Below are 16825 nucleotides of genomic sequence, written 5' to 3'. Positions count from 1 at the left end.
TGAATACCCATGGCATCCCACCCAACCATCTTTTGCAAGCTTATGAGTTATGAGTTGGCGTCTCCTTTCTACAAACAATACAATAGTAGTACTGAAGCACAACAGAGGTTTAAAATGTTGATATTATGAAACGGTGTCCCTGTGAGTATACTGGCAAGAGTAAAGAGAAACTGCTGTGTTTGGTTCCTGTGAACACTGGTGCTTTTTAGTAATAGGCAGTCTCACTGATCAGATGGTAATGCTAGTATTACTTTCTCTTCTCGTCTCTTAAATTTGACACATTTTTTCATACTGTTTACTTCTGCAATGGGGAAAATATGTTTATGGTGACCTTGTGAATTAGTGACTATTCCTGAGACAAAATGGCATAGGTCTTTTTTAAAAAAAATATGCTGTCAAGAAAGCAAGCTTCGTAAGAACAAGATGCCTTGGGAATGCTTTCAGGGATGAGAAATAGCTGAATGAATAGATAAATATTGGATCATGTCCCACATAAAACACGAAACCATGAACTGATGCTTTATGAAGTTTTCTCTTCTGCTTCTTCCCTCCAAACACTCTACACATTTTACCACTTCTTGGTTTATGGCAAACCATTGTTTGTCATTATAAACAAACAAGCTATTCAAGTTCTCCGCAGAGCAAGCTTGGCAAAGAGCAGATAGCACTAAGCCATAGTGCAGGTGTGAATTAACCTGTCATCTCTGATGTATATAATGCAGGTCTAGTAGGTCACCATTTTTTACCAGATCATCCCCCCCCCCCCGCAAACTGAAACATTACTTTCCTCCTGACTAATGCTTTGCCTACTGTATTATTTGCTGCCTTCATGGAAACTCCCTGTGTGTGACATCTCTTACTCTAGAGTTCCACACCACTGTGCATGAACTTCAGTACTAGAAGGATGTGTCTGAAATCACCTGTATTTATTTGTCTGCCTGCTTCTAGAACCAAAGAATGTGTAATGCTGAAGCTTGGTTTTTGGGGGGTTGTTTGTCCACAGAAACACAGAAACAGAATTTGCACTTCAAGGTAGAATGCGACCAGAGGTGAAGAGAATGAAATAGAGGAAAGATGTTTTTTAGCTGATTCATTTTTTCCCAATTTTTCTACTGAAAGAAAAATCACCCTTGTAATTTTTTAAAAGATTTTTTTTGTTGTGAGGAAAAGGTACAGATAGCCTGATGTCACACAATTCCTTGTCCCCTCATACATGTGGAATGTACATGTGGCTGTCATGTGAGGCATGATTTCTATTTATTAGCAATGCAGAGGATCTGCCTCTGGCTGCCACATGCAGGGTGAGCACATGCAATAGAATTCCTTCTTTTACACAAGTGCCAGAAGCTTGTGTTGTGACACTCATTAATTAATGATGCTTTCATTAATAAAGAATTTCACTTTTTCAGTCCAGATTTTCTTTAATGTGTGTTTCTAGGCCTCAGTTTAGTATCTACCATGAAGAACTGAACTATCTGTAGGTCTTTTGAAATCTTGGGGTGCACAAAATAAGGTGGGTTTTTTTCATTCACATTTCTCAGACAAATAACAAGTACAGGAGGTACAAGAAAGTTTCAAATGAACATATTTATTTCAAAATATTGAATCCTGAACCCAGTGCTACTTTGACAATTGAAGGAAAGTTGCACATGCCCCTTGTCAGCTATGCGAATATATAGGGTTCATTAAGGAAATTACATGCTTTATTGCTGGGAGTTCCAACCATTGTTAAAAAAACATTGTTGGTTCTAATAAAATGGAAAGCTTATCTAATATTCTGGAGTTGATCTCTGAAGCAAGAGAGGTGTGTTTTAATAACCTGTTTGATCTCTTACAGAGCAAATAATTGTCTCTTATGTGTTTGAACTCAATACATAAATTACTGTTCCTGTTGACTGTGGCTTGGCCCAATGTTCGTCTCAGTTTGTGTGCTATTGAATTACAGTGGGGTCTTGACTTAAGAACGGCTCGAGTTAAGAACATTTTGACTTAAGAACCACTCTCATTGGAAAATATTGACTTGACTTACATACTTAGATTTGAGTTAAGAACTGAAAAAAACCCATGTGGGAGGCAGGGAAAGTGCAAAATTTGAACTTTCGGTTAACTGTTGGCCAGTGAAAAGGGTGCCTGCCTGCTTCCTCACTCCTCCCAGCATTTAGAGAGTGGATTGGGAGACAGTCTTCAGACTGCCTGGTACTGTACTGCCTGGACTGTATTTTCCCTGCCTTCCCTGAACCTTTCTTGACCTAAGAAAAAAAGAAACAAAATATCCCCCTCTAGTGGTCGAAGGCGGAATAGCAGCTTCCCATTAGTTTCTATGGACGGAAAAGAGCAGATACGGATCAAATGGTTTTCAATGCATTCCTATGGGAAATGCAGATTTGACCTGAGAACTTTTTGACTTGAGAACCGCCTTCCAATACGGATTAAGTTCTCAAGTCAAGACCCCACTGTAGACATCTCTGTGCTGACTTTTGCCATTGTCTTTAGAGCTACTTTTTCTTGTTTTACTTACTTTTCAAATGTTGACTAAGTTCTTATGTATGTGGTTACTTTTATGGAGTATAACTCATAAACTCTCTTTTTGAGAAGTTGTAGTCCCAATATAGATAATGTAGGCTCTTCTTTACAGGAATGTATTTACTCCTTGCTGTCAGTTTGTACAAAGGGAATACTGTGCATACATTTCTTGATCTAGGGCTGCCCTTATCTTGAGCTGCTCTCCTGCTGAGGTTTCCATTCCTATGCACTGTCTCTTCTTTGACTTCTGCCCCCATTCACTTTATGCCTCCTCCAGTACAGAGCATACCTTCTTCTTGACATCTCACAGACAAAACTGAATGTTTTTAACCCAGGACAGAGCTGAAGTTTCAAGAGTCCAGTGTTCTTCTCTCATTTTCTGCTGGGCTGTTCTCGTCCTCTGTGTTTTGTTTAATGGAAGAAAGAAAACTCTAACCTCCCATCCTGAAGAATATGAATGTTGGAGGATTGGTCCTAGAAATGGACTGCTAAGGGCAGGAGCAGAAACAATGGTTGTTCTGCATTGATTCATGCACCGTGTACTGCATTGTCACAAACCATGCCAGTTATATGGTTCATACATCCATGTTTCTTTTCGCCCTTGATGCTTTGCTTCAACTGTCCACACAGTAGGTGATTTTAGAAGCATTTCTCCTCTGCATCCCACCCTTTCAGCTCTTCACCTCCACCCCCATATTTTACACTTTAGTTTATACCTTGTTCCTGCCCAACCATTGCATCTTTGGTGCATAAAGGAATATTTTGGAGACATGGAACTTTCAAAAAACCTTTTTTGTGTGCCTCCATTTCATATACAGTAGCTGCAAATACAATGTCTTTTTAAAAAGACTTTTTTACAACTAATATAGTGCCAAATTGGTTTAATAGTAAACTAGGATAATGCAGAATGTGAAGCAGAGGAATAATTTTACTTAAAAACACAGAGGTCATTTTTCGACATGGATTTACCAGTTTTTTGTTGTACATACACTTCGTGCTTCCATTGCAAATCCCTCTTGACTCAACATCACTTAGGGTTGAAGTAGTTAAACAGTATATCAGTACAGTGCAAAACCTTTTTAGTTATGAATGAGCAATCTTCAGCTAAACCTACAGATTTCAAATATATAGTTTTCCCTTTTTTCTTCTTGTTGCAAATATATTTCAAGTTTGCATTACAAATTGCTGTTCAGTTGATTCAGAGTCCTTTGAACAATTAAATTTAAAAAATATTAATAACTAAAATGGTGTTGAAATAATTTCTCAGTATATCAATATAGCAGAAAACAAGTTGTGATGTAGCATTAGAATGATTGCAGTCTGATTAAAAAAACTATAAAGGAAATTTACTTGACTGACTGACTGACTTATTCAATTTGTATACTGCCCATCTGGCTAGCTAGGCCACTCTGGGTGGTTCACAGCAAAATAGACAACAATAATACATTAAATAATAACTACACAGATATAATAACAATGTAGAAAATCAAATAAACATATAAATCAATGAAAGTTAAAAAAAGAAAGACAATATAAAGTTAATAAAAGTGCAATGGTGGAATTGATAACTTAAAAGCTGAAGAAACCTCTACACTCTGTTGAGGTAATAACTTGAAATGCCTGTTTAAGAAGCCATGTTTTCAAAAATCTCTTGAAGATCCCCAGTGAAGAAGCCAGGTGAATTTTGAGAGGGACCTGTTGAAGTATCCGTAGCAGCCTCATGGGCAGCCCCATGTAAAGAGCATTTTAGTAGTCTAGTCTCAAGACTACCAATGCATGGGCCAGTGCAGTGAGGGACCCAGTGTTAAGGTAGGGACACAGCTGGGCGATCTGTCTAAGGTGCCAAAATGCAGAGCGGACCACAGACACCACCTGAGATTCCATATTGGCAGTGCAAACCACTGCAAATCACTCCCATATCATGCCTCACTGTGTGCATCTTGATCTATGTTCTCAAGACATGCCCAGCAATGTTCTGAGAGGCCTGAAAAACCATTCAGACAACATAATTCAGATCCAAAAAAAAAAAAAATGCAAGGAAACAGAGCTGTAACATTAACAGAGGAACGTGTTGGAAAGAATACGGATACTCACACAAAGACATTATATTTGCTTGGGATTAAAAAATGTCATGTGATGGAGAAAATGCCGAAAAGATGAGTGAGGAACATGGCACAAACAGCAGGACAAAAGCCTGTCTGAGGGTGCCCTTAGTTTAATTTTGTGTTGGCATAGTGATTTGAAAAATAAAATGCATTTCTCCTGCCACATTTAAAAACTTCTGCTCAAGATTAGCTTATTAAATGCCAGTCAAGTACTTAAGGACCAAGTATTTAAGGAGTGGTGCCCTCAGTTCATTGCTTGCATTTTTCAGAAAACAGATTTGTTTGCCTCCATACCTAAGCCTTTTGCTTTCTGCTCAGGGTTGTGACACTGCGATCCTTGCTGATTTTTCATAAGAAGCTTATTTGTTCACCCATTCTTTCTTTATCTTGGAACATTTCTCAGACCAGATTTCAGGGAGTGTTTTGCTGACAGTACGGTTCTCAAGTTTCATACCCTTGTTGAAGCAAGATTTTTAATTAAATGTATGCTTCCTCTGTGCAACTGAATTTTAAGATGTAAATAAAATTATCCAGAGGCAGACCTGGCAGAATTTGATGCAAACTTGTTTTCCTGGGTCAGTTAAAGAAAAACTGATCCACCTCTGTAAAATCTCTTTTTCCTTCTCCTTAAGGTGTTTATTGAGGCTATCATAACACTAACTGAATAAAGTCCCACCAACAAAAGCATATCTACTTTTTCAAAAAAAGTGCTCTTTTGGTATTGATATTGGTATCATTTTAGTTTCTAGAAACATATCTTCCATGGTGTTCAAGGTTTAGCATGGAATTTGGTAACAAACATACATTTAAAAAGGCGGATTTAAATAAAGACAATGAATATGGAGGGATATTTTCCCTTGCTTTATCATTTCAAAAAGCAACAACCTTTCCCTGTCCCTTGATTAATTTTTTCTCAAATATCATCTATCTGTTATAGTGTGTCTCCTAGTGAGGCAGTCAGTCAATGGAAGAAGTGCACTCTTTTTTCAGAATAAAACTATTGACACTGCCACTGCTGTCAGTACCTTAACAATTAATTCTAAGTCTTTGTCTAGAACAGTGCTTTCCAACCATAGGTCCCCAGATGTTCTTGAACTAAAACTCCCTGATATTCTGCCCAACAGTTAGTGGTGAGGGCTTTTAGTCCAAGAGCATCAGGAGACCCAAGGTTGAGAGAAACACTAATCTAGAAGTACTTTAGATTGGTGGTTCTCAAACTTGGGTCCCCAGATGTTCTTGGACTACAACTCCCAGAAATCCTGGCCAGCACAGCAAGTGGTGAAGGCTTCTGGGAATTGCAGTCCAAGACTATCTGGGGACCCCAGTTTGAGAAACACTGCTTTAGATAATTCTGAAGAATTAGTCCATCAGAAATCTATATCCTGTAATTTGTTGTGGAACAACATCCAATATAATTTACTCTTGACAATTCCCTCCATTTTAAATTACAGAAGAGCAAGCATGAGACACCAACAAGAAGGAGTAGAAACTGAGAGGGAAAAAACTGTGTGAGAACACAATAGGTCAGGCATAAACATGTGTTTGCCAGATATTATTAAAAGTTTATAATTTCCCCTGTTTTCTGGAACACAACATATTGTGTGTTTGCCAACAAGAGTTCATCCATATTTAGCAAGCAGTTGAATTACCAGTGTTGCAAAATAAAGCATTTTGTCACTAAGGAATATCTAAATAATTAAAATTGTTGCTCCCATTTTATTTACTTTTGTTGTTTAGTTGTTAAGTCATGTCTGACTCTTCATGACCCCATGGACCAGAGCACGCCAGGCCCTTCTGTCTTCCACTGCCTCTCGGACATCAGTCAAATTCATGTTGGTAGCTTCGATGACACTGTCCATCCATCTCGTCCTCTGCCGCCCCCTTCTACTCCTGCCTTCACACTTTCCCAACATCAGGGTCTTTTCCAGGGAGTCTTCTCTTCTCATGAGATGGCCAAAGTGTTGGAGCTTCAGCTTCAGGATCTGTCCTTCCAGTGAGCACTCAGGGTTGGTTTCCTTTAGAATGGATAGGTATGATCTCCTTGCAGTCCAGGGGACTCTCAAGAGTCTCCTCCAGCACCACAATTCAAAAGCATCAATTCTTTGGCGGTCAGCCTTCTTTATGGTCCAGCTCTCACTTCCATACATCGCTACTGGAAAAATCATAGCTTTGACTATGCAAGGTTATGTCTCTGCTTTTTAAGATGCTGTCTAGGTTTGCCATCGCTTTCCTCCCAAGAAGCAGGTGTCTTTTAATTTCATGGCTGCTGTCACCATCTGCAGTGATCATGGAGCTCAAGAAAGTAAAATCTGTCACTGCCTCCATATCTTCCCCTTCTTTTTGCCAGTAGATGACGGGACCAGTGGCCATTATCTTAGCTTTTTTGATGTTGAGCTTCAGACCATTTTTTGCGCTTTCCTCTTTCACCCTCATTAAAAGGTTCCTTAATTCCTCCTCACTTTCTGCCATCAGAGTGGTATCATCTGCATATCAGAGGTTGTTGATATTTCTTTCAGCAGTCTTAATTCCGGTTTGGGAATCATCCAGTCCTGCCTTTTGCATCGTACTCCTTTCCCAATTTTGAACCAATCAGTTGTTTCATATCCAAGTCTAACTGTTGTTTCCTGTCCTAGATATAGATTTCTCAGGAGATAGATAAGGTGGTGAGGCACTCCCATTTCTTTAAGGACTTGCCATAGTTTGTTGTGGTCCACACAGTCAAAGGCTTTTGCATAGTCAATGAAGCAGAATTAGATGTTTTTCTGGAGCTCTCTGGCTTTCTCCATAATCCAGTGCATGTTAGCAATTTGGTCCCTAGTTCCTCTGCCCCTTTGAAATCCAGCTTGTACTTCTGGGAGTTCTCAGTCCACATACTGATGAAGTCTACCTTGTAGGATTTTGAGCATAACCTTGCTAGCATGTGAAATGAGTACAATTGTACGGTAGTGGAGCATTGTCTGGCACTGCCCTTCTTGGGGACTGGGATGTAGACTGATCTTTTCCAATCCTCTGGCCACTGCTGAGTTTTCCAAACTTGCTGGCATATTGAGTGTAGCACCTTAACAGCGTCATCTTTCAAGATTTTAAATAGTTCGACTGGAATGCCATCACCTCCACTGACCTTGTTGTCAGCCATGCTTTCTAAGGCCCACTTGACTTCGCTCTCTAGGATGTCTGGCTCAAGGTCAGCAACCACACTATCTGGGTTGTCCAGGACATCCAGATCTTTGTCGTATAATTCCTCTGTGTATTATTGCCTTTATGATGTATTTTTGTCCTTTATGATGTCCATCTTTGCACAAAAGTTTCCTTTAATATCTCCAATTTTCTTGAACAGATCTCTGGTTTTTCCATTTCTATTATTTTCCTCTATTTCTTTGCATTATTCATTTAAGAAGACCCTCTTGTCTCTCCTTGCTATTCTTTGGAAATCTGCATTCCATTTTCTGTAACTTTCCCTATGTCCCTTGCATTTGGTTTCCCTTCTCTTCTCTGCTATTTGTAAGGCCTCGTTGGACAGCCACGTTGCTTTCTTGCATTTCCTTTTCTTTGGGATAGTTTTTGTTAATGCCTCCTGTACAATGTTATGGGCCTCCATTTTCTACTTATCCAGAATTATCTCAAATTATTTATGCTTTAATGTGCTTTAATAAAACTAAATGAATAGTCATGGCAAAATAATTAAATAATTTGCCAAAACAGAATAAGCTGTCTACTATCTTATGTGTGACAGCAGAACAATGCAAGCATTGTTATGTAGTTTTGATCTCTACAAGCTGGTTTGAGAAGCAATGTTCAGTGTTTGATCATTTTTGCTGAATGAATCTGAGACCTTTAAAACCATTTAAGGTGTTTGTCTGAATGTCAGAATACTGTACTTGCGTGAGGCACATGCACCAGATTCTTCGGCCCAGATTTCTTGGTTCTTGATGAATCCCAAGACTTTTCCTTGTTAACATTCTTGTTACTTGTTGTAGGTTAGCCTTCATTATCTAGACTAGGCTATGGACATGGCTAGGATACTGGTAGCATATCAGGGGCTTACATTATTTTCCCTCAACCCCACACAAATGAAATCTTCTCTTCTATGATGTCTGTACTTTTTTAAACATTACAGTGTCCTGCCTTCATTGGTTCTAGTAGAGTCAAGCCAGCTGTTAAGAGGGACAGTTATGTCCCTATGCCATTAGCTCATTTCCCCTTCCACCTTGTGATTTCCTTACAGACATACGCTCCCTCAGGCAGACTTTCAAGTCAGGTTTGGTTCCAATGACTGCTCACAAAACAAAGCAAAACAAATGTGACAAACCAAACCTGAAGAATCTCTTTTCTATCGCTAAGCCTCTCAGCTTGTTTGATCCTAAGTAAGAAATGTTGCTTTTAAACCAAGGTTTGAACTCATTACTTGAAATGGGGGTGAGGGAGGGGGCAAATGCGCTTGTATCATGCTCCCATTCTCCTACCCATTGTCAGTGGATTGTGAAATGCTAAATCATCACCAGACATTTATTAGTTATTGCAGTGGAAGAAATAGTTTCTAAAGGCAAACATACTTGTGTTTATTCATTGGCATACCGCTGACAGAACAGCTGCCTTGTGTTCAGTGAACTAGATAGCTCACAGCCACCTCCCTCCTTTAAAAGCACTAATCTCTTCCTTTGCAAATCAGCAGGTTGACGTTTTTAACAGCAAGATTCATTGCAGTTTATCAGTTAAAATAACAGGACTTGCCCATTTCATGTTAAAAGGAAAGCTGCATTTTGGGCCTGTTTTAAGGGTCCTCTTATTCGATGCAACATCTCCCACCTATCTTTCGAAAACTAGAGCTGCAAGTTTGTAAAATATAACAATAAACATTTCTAACTTCTTTCTCTCCCCCCCCCCCCAATGTTATACATGATAAGGAATATTGAGGAAAATGTCTGTGAAGGGTTTTGATTCTGTGGAAATGTGATATTGTATTATGCAGGTGGGTGTGGAAGCCCCCCAATCTGCCTTGTACCTGAATAAAGGTGAGCCAATCTGTACCCATCAGGAGTAATTCCTTCTCCTGGTACATGATTCCACCTGAACATTTCCGGATCTCCAGAAAAATGCAAACACCTGTTTGTGTGACTTATCTATTCAAACTCTACAATCGTCTTTACACAATCACAAACACAACAAATGCTGAACAAAAGTTCATTGTCTTGTGCTGGCAGAGCAAATTAACATTCTGTAAGGCAATCCATTCACAAAGAGACACTAAACAAGGGGAAAATACCAAAACTTGACTCATTTTTTTTCATCCATGATAACTTCTCACCAAACACAAAGTAACTGTCAGGGCTGTTTTTCAGCATGTTCCCTGGTTATCTGTTGCTTGGAGCCACAAAGTAATCAAAATGTCTAGAAGAAATGGTAGTGAGTACAAGAGGGTTTCCTGTTGATTGTAGACCATCTTGACTGCTGACATGGGTGTCATCAACATTCATGCTGCCCTTTGCTATGTAGTGGTCTGGTGGTCCAGATAGGCGGGGTACAAATCAAATAAATAAATAAATAAAGCTTGGTACCTCTTAATATTGCTGGCAATATAGGCACAATATTGTGCAGCGATAGTGAGCCATTCTTGGTGTTCTAAATTATGGTTAGAGAAGCGCAATATCTCACATGTATAAACGAAGTTTTTAAAAGAACTGGATAATGCATAATATTTCAGTAAAGCTTAGTAAACTAAGCTGAGTGAGAGAACAAAGAGAAAGAATATTCCAGAACACACGCACACACATACAAAATGCGATCTAAATGGTGGCATAAGTCAATCTCTTCCATCTACAGCTCCACAGAATGGCAGGTGGAACCGCTTGAGCATCTCATCTCTTGGAATATCCAGGAGACATATTGGTTTTTATTGTGGAGCTAATTTGTCATTCACCTTCTCTTTTGGCCCCATACACTCAGTCTACTGTTACTTTCTATTTTCCCCTCAGTTCAAATAGCTGATGATACATTTCACCCTATCAATGCTGAATGAGATTTAAAAGATCCATTGTTGTACTGCTATATCCTGAAGGTGAAAGAGCAGCTTTGTGTAGTTGTTTCATCTGTTTTTTCCATGCTTATAGACATCTTTTTAATCTAAATAAATACTTGACAGCAATTTAATGACACAGAACAGAGACATAGCCAGGAACTAGTCCCTGCAGGAAATCAAGATGCAGCTTTATTCCCACATAAAACAACATCTTTACAGAATCTGAGGACCACCAATGCAGGTTTATCCATCTGATCACCTTTTACTACAGTCACCTGCCAGGACTCCAGGAATAAATAAGAAATGGCAGTCTTCAGAAATCTGTGGCAGAACACTTTAGTCTTCCCGGACACAATGCTATTGAAAGTTGCCATTCTTTCACTGAAGAAATATAATGGGGAGACTCTTGTGTGAAACTGCCAAGTTATCTGTTCACTGTGAAGAGAGAGAATGGACTGATTCACACATCATGCTTAGTGGCATTCTGGCTTATCACTTACCCCAAACTTACCCCCTGTTTCCATTTATAAGTCAAAATAGCTTAACACACCACAGACCTTCTGCCTATGGTTTGCTTAGAAATCAGGTACTTTCCCCCTCAAAGCCAGTCTTGGAAGACAAGAATGAATGATGGCTTTGACTTGTTAGGAGGGACAAGCTAGGGTTCCTGTTCATCTATTAGGCAAAACAAACGATGGGCCAAAGATCCACAGTTTGTTTAATCACCTTTTCTTGCAGAAGGGGCCAAAGTGAAGGAGTGGAATAGCATGTACCAGTGCATCAGTGTTCTTTGAAACCCTGTTTCCCCGAAAATAATACAGGGTTTTATATTAATTTTTGCTCCAAAAATGCATTAGGGCTTATTTTCAGGGGATGTTTTATTTTTTCATGTACAACAAGCTACGTTTATTCAAATACTGTACAGTCATGTCATATTATTCTGCTTGTTGCACAGTGGTGGAGGGTGGGGTTTTACTTAACTGGGGCTTATTTTTGAGGTAGGGCTTATATTACAAGCATCCTGAAAAATCACACTAGGGCTTATTTTCAGTTTAAGTCTTATTTTAGGGGAAACAGGCTATTAATTTATAGGATAACATTTTCCCCAGTCGCTGGTTGTGACAAACCCAGACCTACTGGGATCTGCCACACGTTAACTAAGCTGCCACCAACCATTCCCTATAAGAAGTCACACAGACCAGGGATGGATTTTCAACAAATAAAAGAATAAGGTTTATTTAAAACAACACTCAGGGAAAATAAAATGCTCAGGTGAATAAGATATAGTAACGTGGCTTAGTTTCACTCATACATACACACAGTTTGGTTCACACAGAACCCTTAACTTGAAGCACAGACCCTGAACCTATCAGTTCTGGCTAACCAACAGACACCTGAACCTATCAGGTTGGTACTGACACACAGTAGTACCCTGTCTGACACACAGACTCCCACACCAGCTTCTTCTTCCCAGCTGCTGCTTCGTCACATCCCAGCGTCTGCTAAACTTCACCACACAGGCTTCACATATATATATAGTACAGCCCCTCCTCCTGATGTCCCGCCTTCCACTCCCCATAGGATGGAACTTTCCCTCCAAACCCATGACAGACAGGTAACATCAGTGCTGTATGTAACACCTCCCCTCTTTATAAGTTGTTTTGTAGGGGGAAAGCTAAGGTGCTTTTTCCCAAAAACAACCTGGTTAAAACACACAAAACAGTTATACATACAATGTCATACTTACTTATACTTACATTCTAAGTTAACCATATCAATTAGGCATTTAAACATTTACCATATACATTACATCAATTTACCTTTATTCATACAAACCAAGTTCAAAAAACAGGTACATTTAACCTTTGTCATCAATATATATACATAGTCCATGTTTCTTTCGCCGTCTTCATTCTTCAGGTCTTCTTGACAAGGCGTCAGCAACACAGTTCACTGACCTTCTGACCACCTTCACTTCAAAGTCATAGTCCTGCAGGTTTAAAGCCCACCTCATAAGTTTACTATTGTGGGTTTTCATTGTCTTTAACCATTGCAGTGGTGAATGGTCAGTGCACAGAACAAAATGTCTTCCCCAGATGTAAGGCTTGGCCTTCTGGATCGCGTAGACTATGGCCAAACACTCCTTCTCCACGGTTGCCAAATGTCTCTCACCTTTTTGGAGTTTCCTACTCAGGTAGGACACTGGATGCTGGTCACCATTCTCATCCTCCTGGCAAAGAACTGCTCCTACCCCGCTGTTAGACGCATCGGTGTAGATGATGAACTCCCGGTCGAAGTCTGGAGCACGCAGCACTGGATACTGGACGAGCGCCTCCTTCAACCTCTGGAACGCCGCCTCACAGTCGCTGGTCCACGGGATGCGGTCATCAGCCTTCTTCCTCGTCAGATCGGTCAGCGGAGCCGCAATCTCGCTAAACCTCGGGATGAACTTTCTGTAGTAGCCCACCAACCCAAGAAATGATTTGACTTTTTTCTTGGTGTTGGGTCTAGGCCAATCACGAACTGCTTCTATTTTGGCCTCCAGGGGTTTTATCACTCCTCCCCCTACCATGTGACCCAAATATTTTGTTTCTGGGATACCCAGCTGCAGTCTGTTCTCTCTGCAGAGCCTAGGCCAAAGCACTCCCTCCCCTGGATTAAAGTGCCTCTCCCTGCCTTCCTGGTCATCCCAAGCTTTCTTTCTGACCTTTTGAGCTTGCAGGGTCTCTGGTGCTAGCTCTAGGTTTCTCTTTAGGTCATTCCTTAAAGAGTCTATGTATGTCACAACGTCTTGTGGGTCATCCTGGGTGATCTGCTCCCAATTTTGTTTGATCAAATCAAGGGGCCCTTTCACCCTTCTCCCAAATAAAAGTTCAAATGGACTGAACCCGGTACTGGCTTGTGGCACTGATCGATAAGCAAACAAAAGGGATTGCAGCTTCTGGTCCCAATTGTTTGGATTCTCTGCCAAGTAAGCCCTAATCATGCGCATTAGAGTCCCATTGAACTTCTCAGTTAACCCATTACTTTCAGGATGATAGGCAGTGGTTTCCTTGTGCTTAATTCCACAGATTTGCCATAAGCGTTTCATGAGCTTTGATGTGAACGATGCTCCCAAATCTGTGATTATTTCTGAGGCAAATCCCATCCTGGACATATACCCCACCAAGGCATCTGCCACTGTGTTAGTTTCAATGTTAGTCAAGGGTATGGCTTCAGGGTACCTCGTGGCATGGTCCACAATGGTGAGAATGAACCTGTTCCCCCTCTTTGTGGCCTTGGGCAAAGGTCCCACAATATCCACCCCTATGCATTTGAACGGAGTGTCAATCACAGGCAAAGGGCACAACTTTGCTTTGGTCCTGTCGCGGCTATTCCCCTGCCTTTGACACACATCACATTGTTTACAGAACTCCCTGATCTGCTTCCCTATGTCAGGCCAGTAAAAATTCTGTGTGATTCTCTGCTGTGTTTTGTTCACCCCTAAGTGTGCAGCAAACATGTCAGAGTGCCCCCTTTGTAAGATCATGGGGCGATACTTTTCAGGTACCACCAGCTGACTTCTGATCCCATCTCCCCCTGTTGAGATATTCCTCAGGGTCTCTCTATACAAAATCCCCTTTTTCTCCAGAAATCTCACTGGGGTTTCAGGTGTTAGCTGGGCGTCAGTCACCTGTTCAAAACACTTTTGGAGAGTGGCGTCTGCCTTTTGCTCCTGTCCAAATCTGCTGTCTGTGGTTAAGGTTTCCACCACAGCTTCTGAACTCCCCTCTGCTTCCGTCTCTGGCTCATCATTACCCCCCTGAACTGTCCCCGTGGTGGCTTGTGAACGTGTAATCACTAGCACCCGTTTCACATGTTCAGCCAGGTCATTTCCCACGAGCACGGCTGCTGGCAGAGTCGATGAAATCGCTAGCCGCCAAACTCCCCTCCAGCCTTGAAAGTTGACAGGTACCTCCGCGACTGGCAGTGAGATTACCTGCCCCTCAATCCCTGCCACCTTCATGCTCTCATTTGGGATTACATATTCCCTAGGAATAATATCTGGATGGCACAGGGTCACCTGGGAACAAGTGTCCCGCAGCCCCCGATACTGACGGTCAAGTATTCCTACGTCCACCCCTGCTGTCTCAAACAACTGAGAATCTGTTCTCACCAGTAGGCAGCGCCTGACCTCTACAAGAGGACCATTTTCCTCAGCCTGATCAGCAGATGTAGCTGTTCCAGATTGAGTAGCCATGGCAACAGGCTCCCTCAGTGACAATGAGCCTTGCTCTTTCTGGACACAGAACACAGCTTTTGGCTTGGTTCCACTCGAATCCTGAGGCACAATTCCTTTTAGCTGCTTTAATTTCTCACACTCTGAGATTAGATGGCCCTTTCCCTGACAGAAATAACATTTTCTGGTGTATTTTGATTCTCTCTCATCTTGTTTTGGTTTTCCCTCCAAAATCTGAGGTCTTGGTTTCATGTCTGAGGGCTTCCCTTCACCATGGGCCCCTCCCCCTTGCTGGCTTTTCCCTGGTCCCTGAGAGTACTTGCTGTAGGTTTCTTTGGGTTTTCCTACAGATTTCTCCTCACCTAAGGGCTTTCTTATCTGGTAAATAAAATCTGCGATCTCGGCTGCTTCTGCCACAGATTTTGGTTTCCTTTCCCTCACCTGGAATTTCAGTTCCCCATGCAGGACTGAATAGAACTGTTCCAGCGCTATCAAATCTTTAAGCTGCTGAAAGGTCTCTGTCCCCTCCTGAGATAGCCATTTCTCAAGCAGCCTCACCAATTGAGCCCCCACTTGGGTAAAAGTCTGCTCTGGTTTCTTTGTGAGGGACCTGAATCTTTGCCTCAGCTGTTCCGCATTTATCCCATGTCTTGCAAACACCAATTTTTTAAACTCTGCAAAATCTCTCATCAGTTCCTGTGGCATCTCTGAATAAACCTCAGCCAGGCTACCACTGATTAAAGATCGCATGATGGTCATCTTCTCAGTTTCCCTCACTGAGAAGTCCACAAACGCTCTTTCCACTAAGGAAAAGAACACCTCAGGACAATCTCCCTTGTGGTACACAGGGAATTTCTTCAGGTCAGCCTTAGACAATTGGCCTCCCTCAGAATCCCTATTGTTATTATTGTTCTGGTTCATCAGTTCCAATTTTCTTAATTCAAACGCCATTTTCTCTCTCTCCAATCTTTCTTCTCTTTCCATTTTCTCTAATTCAAATTGTCTTTGCCTCTCCCTTTCCCTTTCCTGTTTCTCTTCCTTTTCCATTTCCAATCGTCTTTGTTTCTCCCTTTCCCTTTCCTCCATTTCCCTCACCCTCAGTTCATGCTGTTGGGCTAGGAGCAATTTTCTGAGTTCTGGGTTCTGTTCTCCCGTGCTGTCACCCTGCACTGAGCCAAATTCATCCTCAGAACCTTGGTCAACCTGGGGGTCTTTCACTTCACCCATTTCTGCCATTTGGCTTCGAGTCAAGGGCATAATCCCCCCTCAGAACAGGCTGCTTTAAAAAGTCAAGCCTCAAAATAAAACGACCACTTTTTTTTTCTTTTGCCTCAGAACCAGCTTTCCCTATAGATTGCTGCTGTCCTTTCAGCACTACTTGCAACAGTTGCGAGCTAGAGTCTACCCCCCTCTGCTGGGCCTCTCAGCAGACAAGCTAACTCACTGCTATTTCACAGTTTTGCCTCAGCTTTTTCCCGCCAAAACAGGCTGCCTCAGAGCTCCCTAATCTAGCCCCCAATCTGAGGTTACACGTTCTTCTACTAGTGCACCCCCCCGTGAGGCACACCTAGAAGATTACCTACGTGCTCTCAGATTGTCCCTGACTAGACCCCCCTTGCTCTGGGCACACTTGCCAAGGCTTTGCTGGACCACTGGACAACTGGACCAGTCGTATCCCACACGCTGGACACCAATCAATGTGACAAACCCAGACCTACTGGGATCTGCCACACGTTAACTAAGCTGCCACCAACCATTCCCTATAAGAAGTCACACAGACCAGGGATGGATTTTCAACAAATAAAAGAATAAGGTTTATTTAAAACAACACTCAGGGAAAATAAAATGCTCAGGTGAATAAGATATAGTAACGTGGCTTAGTTTCACTCATACATACACACAGTTTGGTTCACACAGAACCCTTAACTTGAAGCACAGACCCTGAACCTATCAGTTCTGGCT

General features: G+C 41.5%; 1 long non-coding RNA gene across 1 annotated transcript in view; it reads left to right on the top strand.

The window, feature by feature from the left end:
- The window catches only part of LOC144588644 (uncharacterized), an 88206-nt gene that overhangs the window by 20341 nt on the left and 51040 nt on the right, over positions 1-16825 (top strand). The gene's annotated exons all lie outside the window — the stretch shown is intronic.

The sequence above is a fragment of the Pogona vitticeps genome, chromosome 4 (assembly GCF_051106095.1).
Source record: "Pogona vitticeps strain Pit_001003342236 chromosome 4, PviZW2.1, whole genome shotgun sequence".
Lineage (NCBI taxonomy): Eukaryota > Metazoa > Chordata > Lepidosauria > Squamata > Agamidae > Pogona > Pogona vitticeps.
This window is presented reverse-complemented; position numbering and strand designations above follow the sequence as displayed.